General features: G+C 42.2%; 3 non-coding genes across 3 annotated transcripts; 2 read left to right on the forward strand and 1 right to left on the reverse strand.

Moving 5' to 3' along the window:
* The first annotated feature begins 3839 nt into the window (after nucleotides 1–3839).
* On the forward strand, nucleotides 3840–3921 carry TRNAS-GCU (transfer RNA serine (anticodon GCU)). Its single transcript has one exon. It is a non-coding gene; the product is annotated as a tRNA-Ser (tRNA).
* Nucleotides 3922–7423: 3502 nt separating this feature from the next.
* TRNAA-AGC (transfer RNA alanine (anticodon AGC)) lies at nucleotides 7424–7495 on the reverse strand. Its single transcript has one exon. It is a non-coding gene; the product is annotated as a tRNA-Ala (tRNA).
* Nucleotides 7496–17740: 10245 nt separating this feature from the next.
* Nucleotides 17741–17813, forward strand: TRNAK-UUU (transfer RNA lysine (anticodon UUU)). The gene has a single exon. It is a non-coding gene; the product is annotated as a tRNA-Lys (tRNA).
* The last annotated feature ends 1869 nt before the right edge of the window (nucleotides 17814–19682 follow it).

Genomic DNA, 19682 nt, shown 5'->3' on the forward strand with positions numbered 1-19682 from the left:
TCTTTGCACATTTTACTATAATACTTTACTTTGACTTCTTGAGCCACCCTTTGAAATCCTTTGTTCAGCTCTTTTATTTCATTATTTCTTCCTTTCACTTTAGCTACTCTGTTCAAGGGCAAGTTTCAGAGTATCTTCTGACATCCATTTTGGTCTTTTCTTTCTTTCCTCTCTTTTTTAATGACCTCTTGCTTTCTTCATGTATGATGCCCTTGATGTCATTCTAGAACTTGTCCAGTCTTTGGCCATTCATGTTCAATGTGTCAAATCTATTCTTGAGATGGTCCATCATATGTCTGTCACTTTGTCATACTGTAGTATTGTATGTTGACAGGACACTGGAAACTTTGCCACTGGTATTTCAAATACCAGCAGAGTCACCCTTGGGGGACAGATTTCACCTGAGCTTCCAGACTGATACAGACTAGAAAGAAGGACTTGGCAGTGTTCTTCTGAAAAAATTTGCCAGTGAAAACCTTATGACTAGCAGCAGAACATTGTCTGATATAGTGGTGAAAGATGAGCCTCTCATGTTGGAAAAAGAAGGCACAAAAAATACGACTGGGAATAAACTGCCTCCTCAAAATACAGTCGACCTTAATGATGGGAATGGAGTCAAGCTTTCAGGTCCTTCATTTGCTGATGTGGCACAACTCAAAACGAGAAGAAACATGTACGAATGTTCATTAATAATTGGAATGTGGAATATAGGAGGCATGAATTTAGGAAAATCGGAAGATGTTAAAATTGAAATGGAATGCATAAAGGTCAATATCTTAGGCATTAGTGAGCTGAAATGGACAGTATTGAACATTTTGATGTGGACAATCATATAGTCTACTATGCTGGGAATGACAATTTGAAGAGGAATGCGGTTGCATTCTTCATCAAAAAGAATATTTCAAGATCTATCCTTAAGTACAATGCTGTCAGTGATAGGATAATATCCATATGCCTACAAGGTAGAACAGTTAATACAACTGTCATTCAAATTTATGGACAAACCACTAATGCCAAAGGTGAAGAAATTGAGGATTTTTACCAGTTTTTGAGTCTGAAATTGATCAAACATGCAGTCAAGACACATTCATAATTACTGGTGATTGGGATGTGAAAGTTGGAAACAAAGAAGGATTGGTTGTTGGAAAATATGGTAATAGTAATGGTCCCGCAAATTGTGTGATAAAATTTTGAAAGACCAATTAACTCTTCAGTGCAAATACCTTTTTTCAACAACTTAAATGGCAACTATACATGTGGACCTCACCATATGCAATACACATGAATCAAATCAACTATATCTGTGGAAAGAGATGATGGTAAAGCTCGATGTCGTCAGTCAGAACAAGGCCAGGGGACGACTATGGAACAGGCCATCAATTGCTCCTATGGAAGTTCAAGATGAAGTTGAAGAAAATTAGAACAAGTCCATCAGGGTCAAATTACAGCCCATACAGACACATAGACATACATAAATATGTGATTCAGCCGTTGTGCATCTAGGTATTTACCTAGTGAAATAAAAGTTTATTTCCACCAAAAACCTGCTCACAAACGTTTATAGCAACTTTACTGATAATTGCCAAAAATTGGAAACAATCAGGATGTCCTTATATAGATGAATAAACAAGCTATGGCACATCCATATAATGGAGTATTATTCAGCAACAAAAATAAGTGAGCTTTCAAGCTATGAAAAGTGGCGGAGTAATCTTGAATGCATATTGCTAAGGGAAAGAAGTTAGTCTGAAAAAGCTACATATTGTATTATTCCAAATACATGACATTCTAGAAAAGACAAAATTTTAGACAGTAAAAAGATCAGTGGCTGCCAGCAATTCAGAGAGGTTTGGAGGGATGAATAGTGGAGCACAGACATTTTTAGGACAGTGAAACTATTCTGAATGATACTGTAATGAGGGTTGCTTGACATTACACATACTGCTTTTACAGCATCAAACAGCCAAGACACCACCCAGTATTTACACACACATACACAGACACACAGGCAAACATATACACATTCCCATCAGTTTCGTGTGTGACACTCTAGTTTTCTCCTTAAGTGAAACCTACCACACACTGTTCCTTGTTCTTATTGTACAAATCCCCTGAGCCCACTGAAAGAACAAGTCTAACAGACAAATCATGTTCTGCTAATTTTGAAAAAGGCTCAGTGTTATTTTTATAAGTATTTGCAAAGGCTCGTATTTGTGCAAACTATGATTTTTTTTTTTTTTTTATGATGAGAAAAGGCTAACAGGCACTAGAAATCTGGTAGCAGGAAATGAATTTTTTATAAATATCTTCTTACGTAGTTCAAAGCATTGAGTTTCCACCATGATAAATGTCAGGGTTCTAGACCAGTCTTGGGGCAAGCTTACTTGTTTTCCACAAGTATCACTAATGAATTTCTAACCCCCAAATCTCAAAGTACATTTTTTCAGACTTTATTCACCCTCTACATGCAGGAGTTTACTGATCACTCATAAATCCAAGGCTGGAGACCAGTGCACTACCCGAGTTCACTGTGTAACATTCTTACAGGTGTGTTCCAAGATATCTTGAATCTCATACGAGTTTATCTTCTCCTTCTTCCAGGCTTTCCCCCATGCCCCTCCACCCACAATTTTTCAGAACTCCCTTTTCTGTACCTAATTATGTTTGAGAATGACTTTATTTTTTTTCATGAATAAATGCTTCATTCACTTTTGTTCTTTAAATCCTGTCTATTTACCTTCTATCTTACTCTTATAATTCACTTTTTCTAAATCCTGAAGCTGCTGTTTCGTTCATCTCTTATGAATTCTGGACTGTTCGTAGGGCCCTTGAGTTACCTGATATCTCGAGTAGAAAAGACCCTTACAATGAAATGCAGAGTACATCACTATCGGGTTTTCTTTTGCCATTGCTTTCCTACATCAAATCTGACACATATATTCTGATTGAGCAAACAGCAAATACAGTGAAGGCTTTTAGATGGCCAAAATATTAATTTTTTTAGCTTTGTGCCCCAGGTTAAGTCAACTATTGAGGAACTCAAGAGCTGAAAATGGGGACTTGATTCTTTGACACCCATAATAGAAGACAGAGACTTTTAACAACTCAAGGTTTTGAAAAAGCCACCATGGAAAATTCTGTGGCTATCTATCCAACACATTTCCAATCCTCTGTCTTGACTTTCAAGCCCTGTAAAGAATCAGTATCCTCCACTGGTTCCTGAGCACCTCCTGCCTAAAGCAGCTGCTGATGCCTCTTACACGGACCAACACTACCCCAACACTCAAGGAGCATGAATCTCAGGTAGAGCACACGCTTTGCATGTATGTGGCCCTGGCTTCCATCCTCCGTACCTCTACACTTTTTCTCTGCTTCAACACTATTGAAAACCAATCTTGAAGGAATACAAATTCACTTCTCCTAATATTTTCCATTCATTTTCTGCACACATAGACAGAAAAAACACAACTCAATGGACTTCCTTGAATGCTCTTTCGTTTCTATGCTATGAGCTTCTATATCCCTTAAGGTGACTGTGACACTAGGAGTATGACAAAGAAGAACCAAATGCTAACAAAATCTCTTCAATCACCCAAAACAAAATCGTGCACATTAAGTTCCCATTTTGTACTACTATTAAAGAGAAAGACAGATGGGGAGGGGGAGGTGCTTGAAAGGGCCCTGCAGACAGTTTTTTTTTTTTTAAACAACTAATCCACAAAGCCCCCTAGTGACGCTCTCCACTGGGCTACTTCCAGATATGCAGGTGTATAAATTATTTCAGGTCAAAACTGAGTGCCTAAGTTTCCTTCTCTTTGATTCTGTTTCCCTTTATTCCTGATGAGGTGGCCGAGTGGTTAAGGTGATGGACTGCTAATCCGTTGTGCATTGCATGCGTGGGTTCGAATCCCACCCTCGTCGTTTCTTCTTTTCCGCACTTGTCGTGGGAGTAAGATTTGGAGCCATAGGCTGCACAGTGGTTAAGAGCTTGGCTGCTAACCAAAAGGTAAAAAGTTTGGATCCACCGGGCAGTCCTTGGAAACCCTGTGTGGCAGTTCTACTCTGTCCTATAGAGTCTCTCTGTGTTGTAAGTGACTCGACTGCAACAGGTTTGTTTGTTTGTTTTTGACTGCTGACAGGTGATCAGCGACGCCCAAGCAGTGAAACACATCCCTGGAATATCATCTTCCATTCGGCCAAGCACGGATTCTCCAGACAAACATCGCTTTCCCCTTGCTTTTCATAACCTCACTGTACATCCTTGGAGTCGTGGTGTTGTTCAGAGAAACTTGAATATGTTTTCCCAGGGAAAACCAGTTGTCATCAAGTAGATTTTGTCTCAGGATGACCCCATATGTGTCCGAGTAGAGCTGTAATCTATAGAGTTTTAGTGATTTTTTGGAAGTAAATCACCAGGCGCCTCTGGGTGACTGGAACCTCCAGTCTTCCAGTTAGCAGCAGGCAAGTTGTTAACTATTTAACTTCACCTTGGGACTTCTTTCCCAGGCAAAAACCGAACTCCAACTGCCCCATAGTATTTCTAGATAGCAGCTGATGGGCTGGAACTGCCTACCTTTTGCTCAGCAAGTAAGCTTTTCACCACTTGTGCTACCAGGGCTCCTTCCAGGGACAAAGGGAGTGGTTAAACCCTGGGGGATGAAAATCTCAACCACAGGCATGCATAAACCCCCCCCCCAAGCCCACCACCATTGAGTCGATTCCGATTCATACTGACCCCATAGGGGTTCCAAGGCTGTAAATCTATGGAAGCCGACTTCCACATCTTTCTTCCATGGAGAACCACCAACCTTTCAGTGAGTAGTTGATCATCTTAACCAGTGCACCACAAAAAACCACCAAACCAATCACATTGCAGTTGAGTTGATTTCAACTCATAGTGACCCTCTTAAAAAAAAAAAAATAGCCAGTGTTAATTCAAATGGCTTCAGTTTGAAACTCCAAATTAGCTACTCCTTCTGTCCACACGGTCTTCATGGTATTATGGATTTGCGAGGCATCATACCAGGGTCCTGCACCTCCACTACTTCTGACTTTCAGAGAATTCTGGGCCAAGGATACAAAAGAGTAGAACTTGATAACTTGGCTAGGGAAATTTAGATCCACACAGAAAGAGAAAACTGACCCTAAGTGAAAAACAGTAAGTACATGGTGTCACGGACTGTCACTGTTCTTGCAAACACTGGAGTCCAAAACAGAGTTCAGGAAATCAAGTAGCAGTTTTGTCTCTTGAAGCTGCAGCTCTGGTTCTGAGAACCACAAAGAAGCATGAGGAAGGCATGTTGGGGCTGAGCAAGAACAGCAGGCATATTAATCTTTTTTTTTTAACAGCCCACTCATGCTACTGGACAGGCAGTCAAACCTCAGCCATTACAGAGGCTAAAAGAATAGAAGCTTCACCCTCTTGCCAATTTTTATGGTGTCGGTCAATGCACATATGAGTTTTAGGAGGTAATCGTTAATCATTGTGTCTTCTTTTGCCTTTAGTTTTCATCCTGATCTTTTTCTCAGATGTGAGAGGTTTGGAAACCCTGGTGGCATAGTGGTTAAGTGCTACAACTGCTAATCAAGAGGTTGGCTGTTCAAATCTGCCAGGCGCTCCTTGGAAACTCTATGGGGCAGTTCTATTCTGTCCTATAGGGTTACTATGAGTCGGAATCGACTCGCCGGCAGTGGGTTGTTTTTTTTTTTTTCCCTTTGGGTGAGAGGTTTGTATCTTCCCTAATATTGGAATACATTATATGCCAACTCTTTGGTTCCTCTCCAGCACTAGTCATCTCCCTTATCCTAACCTCCCTCGAATAACTGGCTGAGGCTCAGTTGGCACTGGGAAGTAGCTGACATAGGAGCTTGGAGGCAGGAAGAAATTACAAGATAACACGGTGAGTAACAAAGTCCAATACAGAGTTAAAAGAGAAGTAAATGTCTTATATCAGGATGCAGTGGTTCCGAAACCTGGGAAACTGCCTGAGAACTTCGTGAATATATGTATTCCTGACTCCGCCTTTGTAGATCCCGAATAGACTGAGAATCACTGGATAGGGAAAGGATGGGATCTATATCATTGAAAAGTCTCCACAGATATTTCCATTTTTCAGCCATGTTTGAGAACTGCTAACCTAGGAGGCCGTGCTGAAGGAATTGGAGTGAACTGAGCCACGGAAAGTTTTTCCTTCACCCAGAGGAAGCATTGGAGACAGGATAAAAGGGGACAGGGAGAGGGAAGGTGAAGATGACACATTATGTGATGAAGAATATGAAGGGGAAGATAAGAGGAGGGAAGTGGGTGTGGGTGTGGAAGAACTAGAAGAGAAGGTGAAAGGTTTGGGACTAGGTCTTTAGAATGCACAAAATATGGATGGCCAAAGAAGTACTTTGAGACTACCAGGGTTGCCTATGTCCCTTCTGTTCTCTCTACAATGCAGGAAGTCAGAAAGTTTCCTTCCTCCTAAGGAAAATGGACTACTGGTGTTTTTCCAAAGGAACATGCAGCTCTTTTTACTCAAGACTTCTGTGGTTTTAAGAGAGCTCAGCAGCTCTTTCCACCTCTGGAAATAATTTTTCAACTGTGGATGCTGGAAGACTTAAGGTTTCCTGAGAAACCCCTTTCCTCTGGATAGCATCCAAACACTTCACGGTTAACAAAGAGTTGGGATCACAGATCTCTGTGGTTGGGATCACAGATCTCCATGACTGGTGACTGGACTGAGATTTTGCTGACCAGGAAGACCTGGTGGCATAGTGGTTAAGAGCTACAGCTGCTAACCAAAAGGCTGGCAGTTCAAATCCACCAGGCACTCCTTGGAAACCCTATAGGGCAGTTGTACTCTGTCCTGTAGGGTCACTATGAGTTGAAATCCACTTGATGCAACAGGTTGTTGTTTGTTTGCTGACCAAGATTATGTGGGTAGGTGTGGAAGTGTAGGAGGAATGGGAAAAAGAAAATCAGTTAGAAACCTTCCTCCTAAAACTGCTATCTGTTCATTGACACAGGCACAGGTGAGGGAAAAAAGAAGACTCAAAAGGAACTTGTCCAACAGTCACTTCCCCCGACTTTCCATCTGTCTTTTTCTTCCCTACTTCTTAATAATAACGAGAAATTGTAGTAAAGGAGAACAGGCGGTCTGTGACACGGTGGGATGTTGTTGCTTCACCATCAGCAGGTCCTGAGTGAGCACCTTCTTTTACTCCAGTCCCTCCTTACGTCATTGTTCTTAAGCAGTTAGGTTGGGAGGCCCAAAGAGTGTCCGGAACTATGGTCCAAGAGAGTAATTATCAAGCAATTTATCCTTTCTGTGAGTAGGAAAAACACAAGAAAAGATATTCAGGAAGAGAAAAATGGGAGCAGTCTAAAGCAAATCTGACCATATGCAAGTGCCAGTCAGTGAGAAAGGGAAATAACACTTGGAGGTACTGGGAATTGAACCCAGGGCCTCGTGCATGCTAAGCACGTGCTCTACCACTGAGCTATACCCCCTGCCACAAGAAAATTATGAGAACAGTTCATAATACTGACTTCCAGCATGGTTTGTAGGCATATTAAAAGGTCAGTTTTTGCAAGTCAAAATCCATTATGCTCAATTCTTGTGTTCCTGAATTGCATCAGGCCTCACAGCTATGCCAGGAAAATTAAAAAAAAAAAAAAGCATTCCAACCAAATGACTCTGAGATCTTCCAACAGCCTTTGGCTTCTTCAAGGACTGCTTTTAGCCAACTGCCTAAAAGTCTTGTCAGTTCAGTCCACCACGAGGGAGAGTCTCGGGATTGAACATTCTGTTACGTCTTTTGATTGTCTTCTTGAAAAGTCGTTCTTCTCTGCCTATGAAGTTTACAGAAAGACACAAAAGATGGTACAGGGGAATAGAAAGATGAGTTCCATGAGCACTGCGAAGGAATGAAGATCAGGGTGGGGAAAGAAGACTAGAGGTTAACTAATTCACAGTACTTGACCGAAACAGGAGCCCTGGTGACGCCTTAGTTAGTAAGTATGGCTACTAACCGAAAGGCTGACAGTTCACTTGTTGGAAACCATATGAGGTCGGGATCGGCTCGACAGCAACGGCTCAATTAGACCGAAACAAAGAGCGACAAGTACAGTCACGCTCTTGCAAACGCCTGTGTCCAGCACCTGGGTTTGACAATGTAGTTTTGCCTCCGCGATGCCGTAGCTCTGGTTTTGAAGAGACCGAAGTCAGAAGTCAAAAGAGAGAGGTGAAAGATGGACACTCCTGTCTTTAAAACATCTCTTTTTAGAGAAAATTATTTCCTTAATGAGGAAAGAACAAGAGAAGCCCTTCGTGGGCTGGGCACAAACTTCAAGACAAAATCGCTCTTTATAAAGTTTCCCTGTGCCTGGAGAAGTCACAGATTCCCGATGTGGTGCTACTGTTAATCCAGATATGATGGATAAAATCCAAATCTTGGATGGAGAGGACATGTTCCTGGAATGCATAGATTAAACAAAAAAACCAAACCCGTCACCACTGAGTCGATTCCGACTCATAGCGACCCTATAGGACAGGGTAGAAGTGCCCTATAGAGTTTCCAAGAGCGCCTCATGGATTCAAACTGCCAACCTTTCAGTTAGCAGCCATAGCTCTCAAACTGTGCCGCCAGGGTTTACCAGTACAGCTGTCAGCGGTGGGATTCGAACCCATGTCCTCGTAAAGACAGCGCCTTAGGCTGCTCAGCCACGCTACTGTTTAGTTAAGTAGATATATTATTAACTTCATAAATTAAGTCATTACCATATTAGAAAGATACCTGTCTGAAAAAGAATGCAAGGAGGAGTGAGTGTGTGAACGGAATCAATAGGAAAGAGTGGAGGGGGTTATGGCTGGAGAAAGGATGACACTGACAGGAGGGGAGAAGCAGCAGCAGAGAAGTAGATGGCAGAGAGAAAAGGGATAGGGTTTGGAGAAGGGTCTGTAAGAAAAGATAGGATATGGACAAGCGTGCAGGTAGAAAGTGACCAAGTTCCCATCTTTACTATGCTGTCGGCAGGCCCTCCGGAAGAGAGAGGCTAAAGTAAATTCTTTCAAAGCATATCTCCCACAAAAAGATATGACTGGTTTTGCTCTGGGCTACCTCCTGATATGCTGATGTCTAAATTACCTCAGGGCAAAACTGAGTGTATAAGCTTTCCTTCTCTTTGATTCTCTTTCCCTGTATTCCTGACAAGGTGGCTGACTGGTTAAGGAGATGGACTGCTAATCCATTGTGCATTGCACATGATAAGATGTCTCAATAAAGTAACGGGAATCCATATTTGGAGGTGTTTTCTCAGGGAAAACCAGTTGTTATCGAGTCGATTCTGACTCACGGCAACCCCATGTGTGTCAGAGTAGAACTGTCCTCTCCAGGGTTTTCAATGGCTAATCTGTTGGAAGAAGATCACCAGGTGCCTCTGGGTGACAGGAACCTCCAATGTTTCAGTTAGCAACAAGCAAGTGTTAACTATTTAAGTCCACCTAGGGACTCCTTTCCCAAGGAAAAGCCAAAATCCAACTGCCCCATAGTATTTCTAGAGAGTGGCTGATGGACTGGAACTGCTGACCTTTGGCTTGGCAGCTATGCTTCTCACCACTTGCCCCGCCAGGACTCCTTCCATGGATAGGGACCAGTTAAACCCTAGAACATCAAAGTCTCAGCCAGGGGCATAGATAAAAACCCAAAAAACTCACTGCTGTCCAGTCAATTCTGACTCATAGTGACCACAAAGAGTTTTCAAGGCTTTAAATCTACAGAAGCCACCTGCCACATCTGTATCCCGTGGGGCCACTGGTGGTTTGAAATCACCAATACTTTGGCGAGCAGTTGATCTCCTCAACCACTGTGCCAAAGTTGGCATTAATTCAAGTGGCTTCGGCTCTCAACTCCAAATTAGTTGCTCCTTCTTCACACCGTTTTCGTGGTATTAGGAATTTTCCAACCATCGCACCAGGATCTAGCACCTTCTCTACTTCTGGCTATCACAGCCACAGCAAATGATTACTTCGAAAGAATACAAAAGCGAAGACCCTGAAAAATCGACTTGGGAAACTTAAATGCAGATGGAGAGAGAAAACAGATCCTAAGCAAAAAACTGTAAGTATATGGTGTCATGGACAGTCACTGTTCAAGCAAACCCTGGAGCCCAAAACACTGGTTGGGAAATTGAGCAGTGACTTTGTCTTGTGAAGCTGCAGCTAGCGTTCTGAGAGCCACACAGAAGCATGTGGGACAAATGTTGGAGGCTGAGCAAGAACTGCAAGCATATTAATCTTCTGTAACAGCCCACTCCTCTTCCTGGACAGGCATTCAAACCTCAGCCATCACAGAGGCTAAGAGAATAGAAGCTTCAGCCTCTTGCCAAAATTTGTGGTGTCAGTTTTAGGAGGTAATCCTTAATCATTGTGTCTCCTCTTGTTTTTAGTTTTCCTTCTGATATTTTTTCCCCCATGAGATGTTTTATCTTCCTGAATATTGGAGTATTTTATATATCAACTCTTCAGTTCCTCCCCAGCACTAGCCATCTCCGCTATCCTAACCTCCCTCAAATAACTGACTGAGACCTCGTTGGCACTGGGAAGTAGCTGACATGGGTGCTTAGAGGCATGAAGTTGTGGTTCTTAAACTTGGGGAATTGCCTGAGAACTTTGTGAATATATGTATTCCTGACTCCACCTCTATAGATCCTGAATGGACTGAGAATCACTGGATAGGGAGATGACTGGATCTACATCTTTGAAAAGTCTCCACAGATGTTTCCATTTTTCTGCCGTGTTTGAGAACTGCTAGCCTAAGAAGTGATGCTGAGGAAACTGGAGTGAACCGAGCTGCTGGGAAATTTTTGCTAGGAGGAAGCACTGGAGACAGGATAAAAGGGGACTTGGAAAGGGAAAGTGAAGGTGACACATTATGTGATGAAGAAAATGAAGAGGAAGTTAGGAGAAGGAAGGTAAGTGTAGGTGTGGAAGAACTAGAAAAGAAGGTGAAGGAAGGTTTGGAACTAGGTCTTTAGGATGCACAGAATGTGGATGGCCCCGGCGGTAGTTTAAGCCTGTCCAGGTTGCCTATCTCTCCTCTGCACTCTATGCAATGTGGGAAATCAGAAAGTTCACTTCCTCCTAAGGAAAATGATTAAGGGTGTTTTTCACATAGGAAGGTGGGGCTCTTTTTGTGCAAGACTTTTCTGGCTTTAAGAGAGCTTAGCAGCTCTTTCCAACTCTGGAAATAGTTTTCTCAACTGTGGTTGCTGGAAGACTTAGGTTTCCTGAGAAATGCCTTCTCTCTGGTTAGCATCTGAACACTTCTTCACCATTAATGAAGAACTGGGTCACTATGAGTCAGAATTGACACGACGGCAGTGGTTTTTTTGGTGATCACAGGTGTCTGTTGTTGAGATCACTGATCTCCATGATTGGTGATTGGGCCGACATTTTGCTGACCAAGATTATGTGGGTGGGTGTGAAAGTGTAGGAGGAATGGGAAAAATAAAATCAGAAGGAATCTTTTCTCCTGCAATCCGTCCATTGACACAGGCACAGATGAGGAAAAAAAGAAGACTTGAAAGGAATTTGTCTAACAGTTACTTCCCCCTCCCTCCTTCCATCTGTCTTTTTCTTCCCTACTTCTTAATAATAATGAGAAATTGTAGTAAAGAAGAACAGGCTGCCTCTGAAAGTGGTGGAATGTTGTTGCTTCAGGGTCAGGAGATCCTGAGTGAGCACCTTCTTTTACTCCAGTTCCTCCTGGCTTTATTGTGCTTAAGTAGTCAGGTTGGGAGGCCCAAGGAGTGTCAAGGACCATGGTTCAAGTGAGTAACTATCAAATGCTTTCTCCTTTCTCTGAGTAGAAAAAATAGAAAGAAACATATTCTTAAAGACAAAAATAGGGAAAGTATGAAAAAAATTGCCAATATTCAGCTATGCATCTGTGAGGAAACAAAACATACATGAAGGTGTTGGGGGTTGAACACCCCTCCTCCCCCACCTTGAAGTGCTCTACCACTGAGCTATACCCCCTGTTAAGCAGAGCTGTGAGACTACACCATAATACTGACATTCTGCCTGGTCCATAGGCATTTTACAATATAAGTTTTCACAAGTCAAAATCCATTATGTTAAATTCTTATGTTCCTGGACTGCATCCTACCTGGTAGCTATGCAGGAAGGAAGGAAAAAACAAACAAACAAGCCACATTCCAGATCAAATGACTAAGATCTTCCAGCAGTCATTGGCTTCTTCAACAACTCTTTCAGCCAACTGCCTGAGTGTCAGTCAGTTCGAGTCTACCATGAGAGAGCGTCGCAGAATTGAACATTCTCTTAAGTCTTCTGATTCTCTTCTTGAAAAGCCCTTCTTCTATGCCTGGGAAGTTTGCAGAAAGACACAAAAGACACTGCAATGGAATACAAAGATGAGTTCCACGAGTGCTGCGAAGGAATGAAGATCCGCGTGGGGAGATAACACTAGAGGTTAATTAATTCACAGTATTTGACTAGAACAGAAGCCCTGGTGGCACGGTGGTTAGGAGTTATGGTTGCTAACCATAAAGGTCAGCAGTTTGAATCGACCAGCAGCTCACTGGGAACCTTATGGGGCTGGATCGGCTCCATAGCCACAGATTAATTAGACCGAATAGTAGGGCAACAAGTATAGTCATGGCTCTTGCAAAGGACTTCGCCCAACACCTGGGTTTAGAAACAGGGTTTTGCTTCAGGGATGCTGTAACTCTGATTTTGAGAGAGAAGAAAGGTGGACTTTCCTTTCGTTAAGGTGTATCTTTTAGACCTAATTATTTCCTTAGTGAGGAAAACACAAGGGAAGCACTTTATGGGATGGGCACAACCTTCAAAACAAATGATCTCTTTTTAAACTATCCGTAGGCCTGGGGAAGTCTGCAAATTCCTTATGTGGTGCGACTGTTAATTCTGATATGATGGAGAAAATTCATATCTTCTTGGATGGAGGGGAGGGATGCCCGAAATCTATAGATTAAATTAATACTGCATCAGAAGGACACCTCTCTGGGAATTGGAATGCGAGGAGGGGGCTCCCGCAGAATGGAGTGAATACAGAGAGTGGTGGGTTTATGGCATGAGAAAGGAGGACGCTGAGCAGAGGAGAGAAACAGCAGCAGATGAGTAGATGGCAGAGAGAAGAGGAAAAGGGTAGGGAGAAGGACTTCTGAGAACTGATAGGATAGGGACCACAATGGAGGTGGAAGGTGACAAAGCTCCCATCTTTACTGTGGTTTCTGCACTCCCTTGGGAAGAGAGAGGCTAAAGTAAGTGCTTTCAAAGCCTATGTCTCACAAACAGATAGGACCAATTTTGCCAAGAATTTCGTGACTGAGAGCACCTCACTGCTAATTCAATCGCTGACCATTTTGGAAAGAGCTTGTGTGGTTTCCTGTTTCTGGAATAGCAGTTGCTGATATTGGAGCGCTTTGGAAAAAGCCACAAGGAGGCCACGTAGTCCAGATCCCATGTGCCAGCACAGCAGGATAGAAGCAGAATCCCCCGACAGTTTTAGGCTAGAATATCTTGTATTGTACAGCAACTGTTTTAGCGTGTTTGGGCTTAATATTCAAGAGAAAGAATGAGAAAGAGGGGTCAAGCAGTGACCAAGTGTTTTTGGTTTGAATAGGCTCCTACTGAACTCATCAAACTTCTGGAGAGCTCAATGCACCAAGCCTTTAATCTGAGGTTCTAAGATTAACACCCCCGTCTGAAGTAGATACTTTCAGTTTTCCCATACTTCTAACTCATACACATACTGAGCCCAACTTTCTCCTGGAGCAGCTCTGGGAATATTTACAGTGCATTTTGCTGCTCACATACTCTCTTTTCTCAGTGGGAGTCTGAAGAGCTAGATTTCAAATGTGGAAAATCAGATTTGTAGTATTATTTGAGAGTTATTCATTCAATGAGAACAGCAACCTTATGCTCTGTCCTACTGTCAAATAAATGATCAAAACAGTGCCTTAAGGAATGAGAAGGATGGCACATTGTTGAGAGGTCGAGGCTGATGATGGAACTTAAATTTGCAAATTTTTAGGAGGATCCCCAAGTCTCTGGATTGTGGAGATGCTAGGTCCTTTCACTTTGAGAAAGGAGGAATGGACTTTACCACTTGTTATGTTGTTTTCTTTTTCTTTGGGGGCATTGGATAGGATTGGAAAGGGGTAAAAGAAAGAATTTGATCTGGGATTTCATTTATTTGAGATACTTTCAAATTTAAGGTGCAAATTCAGGTGGATGTTTTGTATGTACAGTGATTCCTGAGACCAGAATGTTACAAAGATCTCTCATTTAGACATTTGTATAAAGCATGTGGCTATAGAGGAGAGGGTCTCTACACAGAAGTAGAGTGAACCCTTAAGAAACTCTATCGTAATTTGAAGATCTGGAGCTCCTTAAAGGTATTCATTTAAAACCAAGGGATATGCTTGGCCCCTAGAGTGATCTTGGATTCTGGACTTCATACTGATTACACTATCTTCTTGGACTATCTTAGAAGACTTAAGGAGCAGCAACCTCCAGGTGAGATAACTTGTACCTCTTCTTTGTCAATTTCTGCACCAATAAGAATCTTCTCCATCTTCACAGGAACCACATAAAGTCCCCTTATAAACCGTGAAGTCCCCATTTTTCTAACAGAACTTGCCTCACAGCTGACCCAGATGGCAGCTCCTCAGAGCAATCAAATGTGAGACCAGCAAAGAGAAGCAAAGGTCTCCTTGAAGGAGACAATTAGATGTCAGACACAAAGATTTGCAGTCACTTGAGTAGAGGTAGAATGATCCCAACCCCACCCCAGTGCCATCGAGTCGGTTCCGACTCATAAATACCCTGTAGAGTGACAGAGGAGGGGTTAATTTGGGTCTGAGTCTTGTGAAGCACAATTAGGATAGTGTTGGGTAACTGTGAAGTTATTGGTTAATATTATGCTAGAGCAACCTGGGCTCCAAACATACCCTTTTAAGTTTGCGATACGAAGGAATGCAAGGATGCATTCTTGTTGAATCAAGTTGTACTTGAAAGTCTCAAAAGTGAATTCAATATATTATTTGTGAGAAGGTCCAATGTACTCTGTGTATCACTCTTGGAACATCTCAAAGGAGGAACTTAAATTATACGATTTTATGAGAAACTAAAGTTGAGCTTAGTTGAAGAAACATACATATGTTCCCTGTGTTCTAGTCTGGAAATCCAAAACCTTTAAATTGTATGTATAATCCACATAGATCCTGGGAAAAACAGAAGTCAATGCGATTTGAAAGGATTCTCAATAATGAGGGTATGGAAAACGTTTTGAAGGTAAATTTATATATTATGTTCTGCATTTTACAGGCTACATGATCTACCATCCATGTAGAATCTTTGGCAGAAGGACAATAACCATCATATCACTGGTTAGTTTCCACAAGTTAAATCAAATTGCTGCTATGATTCTTGGAGTTTGAAATGGGAAGAGACCGGGGGGAAAAAAAAAAGAAGAGTAACTGTGAAGGTCCTGGAATTGATGAAGAAGATAAGGCATCTACACAAAGTAAAGAGAAAGGAACATAGAGACAACTTCTGATTCATAGTTCTGTGCAATTAGAACAAGACTGGCTAGTATCTTTAAGAAAAGAAATTAACAGCCACTTGAAATCTTTAAAAGTTATTTCAAAAAAGTAATGAACTAAGAGTATCATTGGTGGGTACACAGATTTGCTCCCTTGTCTTTTTGAGGTTCAGCCCATTTTAGATTTCCAAAGCCTCTTTAATGTTAATCATTGATTTGTGAAAGAAGAAACTTCACCTATATTAATTCTCCCTTGCATCAACACCACAGGAATTAGTCACTGGAAGTCAATTCAAGAATCTTCTACTTGTTGGGCAATAAGAAAAAACAACCATGAAGGGACTTGAACCCTCAATCCTCTACATCTGGAATCAGATACCTTATCCATTACACCACACAGCCAAAACTGTGAGGATATGGTACAAGCATATAAGTGAAAGTGTTGATAAGGGAACATTAGGTCTTTGTTCTCAAATTTTTCACTTTGCAGTGGGAGGGAATTTTAACAACATTCATAAAAGGAATCAAATATCATCTGAAACATCTGAGAACAATTACCTAGAACTGAGATTGTGAGATGATCAGAAGTGACATATTTCTTCGACAGCACTCTCGTCTATGTCACTTATAATGAAGATGCATTTGGGTGGAGAATTATGACCCAAAAGCCAAACTCTTCTATAAAGGGGTGCAGATGACAGCATAAAGAGAGGGATTTCCAGACGTTGGTACCTTCGGACCTTATGGGTCTCAAAGATAACACAGCGTTGCTCTAGGGAGAAAAGTCTGGAACCACAAACAAGAGCTCCCTTTGTCAGAAATACCTAGTTTTAATGCCAGGAAAATATTTTATTACAATCCATTCATAAGATAGTTTTAAAAACTTTATCCTCTACCCACAAGTCAAAGAATCACCTGATACTGAGGTGGGATGAAGTAGTGGGTCCCAAACCTCCTCAGAAGAGTGGTCCTGAAGTGGGAGGTGCAGTTTATTGACTTCCAAGCTACATCAAATGGAAAGGTGCCAAAATAGCTTGGAGGGATGCTTATGTCATTGAAATGGTAATTAGCCACAAAGTATTTTGCCTAAAAGTCATTCCCTACTTTCCCTGTGGATTGATCCACAAAACAATTCAAGGTGGTTTTGTGTAACCCACCCCCAACCCTGCCTTATATGTTGGTAGGGTAGGAGAGATGAGATATCCACAAATTCCTAAAGGTAAAAAAACTAAGTAATCACTAATTCTCTCAGTTTTCTCGTAGTCTTGATTTCTTGGAAGTGCTGAGTTATTTGGAATAAATAAACAATAATCTTTTCCTGCTCCTCTCCCTGTCTTTCCTCCCCAGAGACGTTAAGCTTTCCTTCACTCCAAAACTTCCCCCACTTGTTCCCAGAGCCCCTGTACAGTTTTTTTCTCCAAGTTTAGGACAAAATTCAAAAGCTATCTAAGGTCATATTCTGAATGATACATCTTAATGCACACTAATTCATCAAGATAATTTTCATTTTCCATTGGATGTGAATAGTAAACAGTATCTATGACACAAAGACCTGAAGAAGGAACAGAAAAAAGGAGACCTGAGAGAAGGAGGAGAAGAAATAAAATGAAACGAAGTAGGAGTGGCTTACAGATGGTAGAGAAGGTGCATCATGAAGAAAGGCAAGCATTGAGATGCAGAAGCTTAACCCATGCACCTTTACTTGCTCACCGTTATGGAACTTTCTCACCAGCCTTCAGTTTTTCTCTCCTTCAACTCCTTTCTCCTCTGCCTCCCAAGGCTGCAAGAAAGGTGTACATACAAGACAATGCAGAGGCATACAAAGAAGAGTAGTAGGAGCGTTGCTTCGAGAAAAATAGACGCAGGTGGGTAAATGAGAAACAAAGGACACTTGGTAAAAATTAAGCCATCTGAGTGTAGCAATGCTATCTGAAAGGCAACGGCACTTTGTCTAGGCGACCAACTCTGTTTCTGAAATTCTAAAGAGACAAAAGACAAGATAAAAGGAAGGGAAATTCTCCTAGCGATTATAACATCTGTTTGAAACAGAATCTCTTGGCAAGCAGAAAAATTACAAGAAGCTATTTGGGGACTAGGACATGAAACACAAAACCAATTGGCCTACCTAAAACCCACATTAGGTAGTCATGAAAACTTGGGACAATAGGCCTGGGTAGCTCAGTTGGTAGAACATCAGACTTTTAATCCGAGGGTCTTGGGTTCAAGTCCCTGTTCAGGCATTCACCTCATTTTACCCTCCTTATTTCTCTTAGAATTCTATTGACATTCTGCTTCCTCTTGGGGAAACCCATCCCTGACATTTACTATAAAGAAAAAAAAAAAAAAAATTTACTATAGGCATCTTCATTTCTGTCTTCCTGCTTTGCTCAAAAAGAAACCGAATAGAACAAGGAGAGCAGAAAAAGGACAAAGTGCTCAATTAGAAGCCAAAAGGTTGGCGGTTTGAACCCACTTAGAGGTGCCTCAGAAGACAGGCTTGGTAATCTGCTCCTGAAAGGTGAAAGCCTAGAAAACACTCTGGAACAGTTCTACACTGACCACAAGGGCTCAGTAAAAGTCGAGGCAGCCCAATCCTTCCAAATGAGATGAAGGTTTCTGAAAACAAACTTTGTTGCTACTGTGCCTCATCTTTTGTAATTTAGACTCTTCGTTTGAATGCCCTAAGTGAGGGTCTCTAACAAAAGAACTCCATTAAGAGACTCAGATCACCAAGTACTCAACACTTGCACTCACAGCAAGTAGTCATTTGGAGGGGAGGAAAGCGAAAGGGGAAGAGAAAGCTAGGAGGGTCAAACTCAGCTGCAGAACCTCCCTTAAAATCGCCTCTCCCTTAAAATCCCACAATGCCAGTGTCTAGGGCTGCAAAGATGCTAATCACACAACCAGAGATGTGGAGCTTCTTGGGGGAAGGGGGAGGTGAAGGGCCGGCTGGTCACACGGGGTCCCTGATCCAGGCACCGACCTGAGGTGAATAGCATTAGGGCTCCAGCGAACCACGGCTGTGCCCTCTACTCACCCAAGGCCTGGTTTCAAGCACAGTAGGTTATATACTCGCAAAGATAGTAAAGTCTTCTCGTCTCTAACCTGGCCCTTGCACCCTGCGGTGACTCCCCATGCTCACCTTCCCGCCCCTCGGTGGATAACAGGCTGGGAAGCTCAGAGGGCCTGGCCGGCTTGCTGTGAACCTGAACGCGGCTCTGCGTCCCAGAATATTCCTCGTGGGACTGTAGAAGAGCTGTGAGAGTCAGTGCGCTGCAGCAGAGCTCGGCACCCCTAGGACACACGGTAGTTGAAACCTCTGAGGGGATGAGGTGGGGGGAGCGAGGCACGAAAGGGGACACCCAGGGGCCCCGCCCAAACCGCCTTGGTGAGGTGAGAGCGGGTAGAAAGCGTGCTCTTTAATACATTTTTTTCTTTGGCTGTCTTTATGCTTTGTGATATCCGGGTATCATAAAGAGACAGCAAAAGATGTGAAACTTAGGTTTCCGGTGTCCCTGCTTGATGGACCAAAAACCAAACTTGTTGCCGCCGAGATAATGTGAAAGTCTCATCCCTCACTCTCCCACAACCTTCCAGGTCACTGAGTTCCTCCTCGCAGAGCCAAGCATAATTTCTTGGGTATTCTCTCAGAGATATTATTTCCTCCACTTTTTATACAAATAAGGAAATAGCAAATACATTCCACTGCATCTTGGTTTTTTCACTTTGTGGATGTTGTAGTGATTTCCAAGTCAATACAGAAACAGCTTCTTCCTTCTTTGCTTGGCAGCAAAGAATTCCATGGTATGGGTATATCATAATATATATCTTGCCCATACAAATAATGTTGCAATAAGTGATATTCCATATCTGACATTTCAAATGGGTGTGAGTACTTTCTATACATGGAATTGCTGAAGCAGTCCATGTGATGTGTGATGGTAATTCTGATGGATCTTGCCTAATGTACATTCCCACCAGCATGCCACAATGGTCTGCCTTCCCACACTATTGCAACCACTTTGTGTTCTAATATATTAATGACAATAACAATAATAAACCTATCACGGTGACCACATGTGTTACAGAGTAGAACTGTTCCACAGGGT

This window comes from Elephas maximus, chromosome 1, assembly GCF_024166365.1.
Source record: "Elephas maximus indicus isolate mEleMax1 chromosome 1, mEleMax1 primary haplotype, whole genome shotgun sequence".
Classification (NCBI taxonomy): Eukaryota; Metazoa; Chordata; class Mammalia; order Proboscidea; family Elephantidae; genus Elephas; species Elephas maximus.